Source organism: Erpetoichthys calabaricus, chromosome 18 (genome assembly GCF_900747795.2).
Source record: "Erpetoichthys calabaricus chromosome 18, fErpCal1.3, whole genome shotgun sequence".
Taxonomy (NCBI): domain Eukaryota; kingdom Metazoa; phylum Chordata; class Cladistia; order Polypteriformes; family Polypteridae; genus Erpetoichthys; species Erpetoichthys calabaricus.
The window spans coordinates 49,083,848-49,089,982 of NC_041411.2; positions in this window are offsets into that span (position 1 = coordinate 49,083,848).

Consider the following 6,135-nt stretch of genomic DNA (forward strand, 5'->3'; position numbering starts at 1 on the left):
TAGGGAGACAATGTCAGAGAGGCGAGATTGCGTTGGTTTGGATATGTGCAGAGAGGAGATGCTGGGTATATTGGGAGAAGGATGCTAAGGATAGAACTGCCAGGGAAGAGGAAAAGAGGAAGGCCTAAGCGAAGGTTTATGGATGTGATGAGAGAGGACATGCAGGTGATGGGTGTAACAGAGCAAGATGCAGAGGACAGAAAGATATAGAAGAAGATGATCCACTGTGGCAACCCCTAACGGGAGCAGCTGAAAGAAGAAGAAGAAGAAGTTAACTATAAAACCCTTGCTGAGAGCGTCAGGAGATGTACGTATGAAGTACTGATAGCACACAAGTAGAAAATGTACTTTAATAATACAGAATCTTTCCATATTTAATAAATATTCTGGTCAAGAATTAATTATCAGTCTATCTTGTGAATAAAAACTATACATTAAACTAAGGTACAACAGAAGAAAATGTAAATTGGTTTTCTTATTTAGGAAAAAAATAAACAAATGAACTATTTTAACCTTAAATCATGATAAAGATTGTTTAACGGGAACTTTTAAAGAGAAATGTACCTGATCGAATACGGACAGTATTTGTCTGTTACTTGAATACTTAAGTGCAATCTATGTTTTGTAGAAATAAAATTCAGTAATAATAATAATAATAATAATAAATTATTATTTTAAGTTATTTATATAGCACCTTTCCCATGTGCAGTTATCATCAGCAGCTTCCTAAATTCAATACTTCCTCACCAGCAAAATATTATTTTTTAATCCAGATCCAATACCATATTTTATTATTATTCCATATACTAAAACAGAATTATTGAAACCAACATGGAATATAACAAATTGGAATAGTATATAAAAGAAATGTAAATCCACATTACTTTGACAAACTTATTTGGAAGTAAAATCACACACTGTTGCCATTCAAAATATTTTTGCATTTTAATACATAATAAAATTTTAATAAAAAATATAAATAAAAACAAATACGTACTGAGCTGCACCTTAAAACAATTGTATCCGGCTGCAGGTCGCAGACTTGGCCTTCCACTCCCCTGGCCTTCCACAGCTGCACGTCCACGACATCACATGGTATTAAAAATAGAAAGAGAAGAGCAGTTGTACAGTTTTTAGAAAAGGAGCTGAAAACGTTTACGGAATAATGGCACAACAAAATCAGGTATGGACTTACAGAATAAAAAGCTCGGTATGTTTATAGAAACTTCAGAGCCATTAAACAAAACTAATGTACAATTATAAATAGCGTACGCTACGAATCTAAGTGTTTTGTGTTTATTGTCATTATAACATTGGCTAGATGTCCTATTTTAAAACATATCGCTTTAATTAATTCTTTTCCTTTCATGCATTATTTGTTTTAAAGAGTCATGTCTTACTATTTCAGCAGTATTAACATTTTAACTTATTTATGTGATGTTATGTAGTGTATGTGCAGTGTTAGTGTACAATAATGAGAGGTATATGTGTATTGTCTTCATTAACGTTTGTTAGATATTTAACTTGAATTTTCTGTATTTGAAGTGTTAAGTTAGCTATATATTTATAAAAGAATGATAGCGCTTTCTGCCAAATTAGAATTACATATTATTATTGTCTTGATTTCCACAGCCGCATTTCTCAATTTATGGAGAGAATATAAAACACTGATTAAATATCACAATATGTACAAATGTCCACTTTGCAAAAAGAAAGGAGACTATAGCATCATGCAGTCTCACCTTCAGAGCCATGAAGACCATGTTGTAAATTATGCAGGTAATTATGTCAGTTGTGTATGCAAGTGTGTTTAATTTAAAAAACGGCGATAGGCTACTTTACTTGCGAGCAATATTGATTGTTAGATGTTTGAATTAGATCTTTTCAAATAAAGTTTCAAGAGCTGAACTAATCCTGCATTTCCATTGTTTGGCAGGTTTTACTATCTACAGATGCAACACAGGGTGTGTCACAAGTGGCCATTTCCATTGTTGTTTGTGTTTAAAAGTCATTGTCAAAAGACAAAGGTTTTTAACTCACAAAAATGTCAAAAATTGGTCACACCCATGCCCACTAGAGAGACTGCCCCTGCTGTGCCCACCAGAGAGACTGCCCCCGCTGTGCCTGCCAGAGAGACTGCCCCCACTGTGCCCACCAGAGAGACTGCCCCGCTGTGCCCACCAGAGAGACTATCCCAGCTGCACCCACCAGAGAGAATATCCCCAGTACTTCTCCCAAAGAGACTGTGCCCTCCATTGCTACAATCAATGTCAGTTCAGCAGCGCCTGTCACTAGTTTTAGAGGATCACAAATTCTACAACATGCAAAAGAGAAGAAGATATTTTGTTCCTTTTGTAATTTCAGGTTGTACAAAAAAAAATCTCAAGTTACATATAAAAAGACAACATTCCTCAACAAACATTGAAATAAATGAATATAACAGGCTTCCTTCGGTTTGTATTGATTCTAGAAGGGGCATTTTTGCACTGGCAAAAACTTCCACTGGACCTAGATACCCCATTCATGTTCAAAAGTGCACATGGAGAGCTAAACATGTTGTGATCTGCGAGTTAGAGAAATGCAAACGAGCATCAGAATTTTCTCAAAGGAGTGGATTCATGGGATTTGAATGCTTCCATCTGAGGTCTTTGGCCTTCTCTCCAGTTACTGCTATGCCAAACATTACACTTCAGGAAGAAGTATTAACTAGAATGATACAAGCAAAATGGTTTGGTAAAGAGACAATGAAAACATGTTTAAATCGTAAACAGATGGCAGAAACACAGCAGACGCCATTAAGTAAAGGGATTTCTCTTGCAGAAGAAAAATCACAAATATATCTATCAGTGTTTGAACCACGTAGATCATTCAGGTCTCGTTTGGGGAGGGTGATGGTCCATTATAACAAGAAATTGAATACCTGGCACTGTGCCTCTTGCAAGCCTGTATCTTCATGTATACACAAGGCTATATCTAAATGGCATTTATTTCAAACACGCCCTGAACACTTTAAAAAAGTTAAGACAACAGGAAATTATGTTTTTGACTCTGTCACCATTTACAGTGGCTCCTATGATTCTGAACAACAGCCATGTGATGTTTGTTGTCCTCCTAGAGGCCATTTACTTGTGAGACTTTTGCAGTACATTCAGAGGAATAAAATAATCCCAGATGTGACCCTGTGTTCGGATTCAGCGGGTTGGAAAATGGATGGATGGATGTTTTGCCTTGGGAAGTTTGTGCCACACCAAAAATGGGTGACTTCCCAATGCACTTGATTCCATATGAGACATTTTGTGGCCACTGCCCTGGGAAGGTTCTTTTGTCTGATCCAATTCCTATTACCCATAAAGGAAAGGTCATCATGTTCTCTGGTATTGTTATAGGTTTGTCATATTATGTTGTAAACAGTTTTTTGTCAAATATGTAAGTATTTTTTAAGTATTATTTATATTCTGTTGTTGTCTTTGATCTCTTAAAATAAGATTTCTTATTTATTTGATGTGATGTGCAAAACTATAGCACCTCCATGTGTACAGCTACCTATCAAGCTTATTCATATTGTAGTTTTACAGTGACTTTGAGTACTGAGAAAAGCGCTATATAAATGTAATGAATTATTATTATTATTATTATTTTTATGTTGTATTATTTCTGCCTGCTTTTCTTTCTTTTTTTTTTTTAGATGTTTCCACATATTACAGACAATGTGGGCTTTGTGACAGTTTCTTCCGTTATCAAGAATGGAAAGATGGCTTACATGTGAATTTCCCATTGGGATTAATAAAGTATCTATCTATCTATCTATCTATCTATCTATCTATCTATCTATCTATCTATCTATCTATCTATCTATCTATCTATCTATCTATCTATCTATCTATCTATCTATCTATCTATCTATCTATCTATCTATCTAATTTTGATGACCATATCATTATGAGCATCCATCTGTGTCTTTTTTTGCGTAATTCAAACTTTACCAATCTAGATAAAGGCATTCATCTCAGTAGATTTTACCAGGTAGAGTCAAGTACACAGAAGATTTTAAAAATAATAAAAACCAAAACCATACAGTCGAAACACATTAAAGCTTAGTTTTACATTCTTAATGTAATGGAAATACTTTTCTGTGTTGATCACTTACTGTGATGACTCCCTCACTCACCTGTGCTGTCCACCTGGCAATGTATACTAGACATTGTACTTAATCAGTATAAGACAGGAAGTAGATAAATTATGGATGGAAGCAAAGACACATTATTTGCAATTATACCTTTACCCATAATTGTAACTTGAATGGTTTATTACAAGTGCACTCCACTTGGACCCATAAATGCACTGGACCAAAATCAATGGGGCCCATGTACTTTTTTATTCACATAGAGGGAGTGTCCAATTTAATATCAACCTTAGATGATTTTATGAGTACAAAATTGTTTTATTTTTATTATTTTTCTCATAGCAATGTAATAAAGATATATGTAATTTACCATTACATTTTAGCATTACTGTATTTCATACTGGGAATGCTGTCTGAATGTACATTGTGACTGCTGAATTTTAGAAAAGTTTCTGAAATATATATATACAGTATATATTCTTGTCTTAGTGCCTGAACATGTTTTTTTTCTCCACATTTAGAGTCACACAGCTGTTGAAAGGGTCATAAGCAGCCTTGAAAAAATTAATGAAGTGCCCTACCCAAGTCATAATGCCATATTGCATGCATACCTACATTTTGAGGCACTGATGTCCCATGATTATAATTTCTCTTGTGTGCACTGTGGGCATCCTCCTCCTATTGTTATCATGGACTTACACAAAAAGGGTGTCTTTAAAATGGCTGGTGAGGACTTCCTGAGTACATGCATACCTGGTTGAGCCGTTCTTTGCAGAGGACAGCAGGATTTCAGTCCCAGAGTTTCTGTGCTCGAGGGATAGTGTGGCAATAAACAACAATGAGCCATTATAATAAAAATCTTTTTTTTTTCAGCAAGTGACGTGAAAGAACCCCCACCAGATTTTAAAGGGGAGGTGGATATGGAAGACTACCTGTATTGGAAGTCCGTGGAAAGAGAAATTCTTGGTAGAGGCTTTGTGAAATGTAAGCTCATGACATTTTTACTTGTTAACAGCTGCCTGAATGTAATTTGAAAGGGTCGATTTTGAAGCCTTTTCCCTTTTTCCAGGCAACCATGATAGTCCTTTTGTCATTTTGCCAAGTTACCATCAGTGGGCACCCTGGATAGGACCCCAAACCAGAGCAAGTCACATTGTTGTTAACACAGAGTATGCTAAAGTACATGTGTCAAATAAGTCCCAAGATGAAGGTGACATTGATATTACAGAGGAGCATCTCACAAATGAAGTCATGAATTTAAAGATAAATTACTATACACAACAGTATGAGGAGTTTTTGTTATTAGAAGGTGCTACTTTCTCATTATTGTCATTTCTAAAGGTTAACACCATCAGAAAACTTTGTAAACAATGCAAGCTTGACTCTAAGGGCTCAATAATGGATCTTGTCATTTGCTTAAGGGCAAAAATGCAAACTCGAAGCACATATGACAAGGTGTTTCAGAAGGTTTGGGGTGCATCAGGTGAGTGTAGGTTTGTTAATATGTCTTGTTTTTGGTGTTAAAAGCTATTTATATCTGATGATTTTATATACAGCAATACTTATGTTGGTTCTGCTTTATGTTTGAAAAGGTGGCTGGGCAGTGATCATGTGTTCATGTGGAGTAGTCTACTCTGTTAAATTCAACATCAAGGCAGAAAGTCCAAGAGACTATGTTGATATGTTGCTGTCCTGGATGCATATTCCAAATGTGGTTGTTTATGACTTTGCCAGGGGTTTGGCACACACTGTATTATTTTAAACATTGTACAATACAAACAATTTTAAAAGCGTTTTTGTTTTTCTTTTCTTTTACATGGCTTTGATAATCACTCATTTTGCAACATAATAAATGAATGTCATTAAAGGAACTTTCCCTTTTATTGAAGGAGGTTCCAGAAATAATGCAACAATAATTTCAAGTATTTTAAATGATAGAATTCACTATAATAGAAGTTAGAACAACCACATGCATATTTAGTATGGTGTTTCCTTAATCTAAAAAAATATGT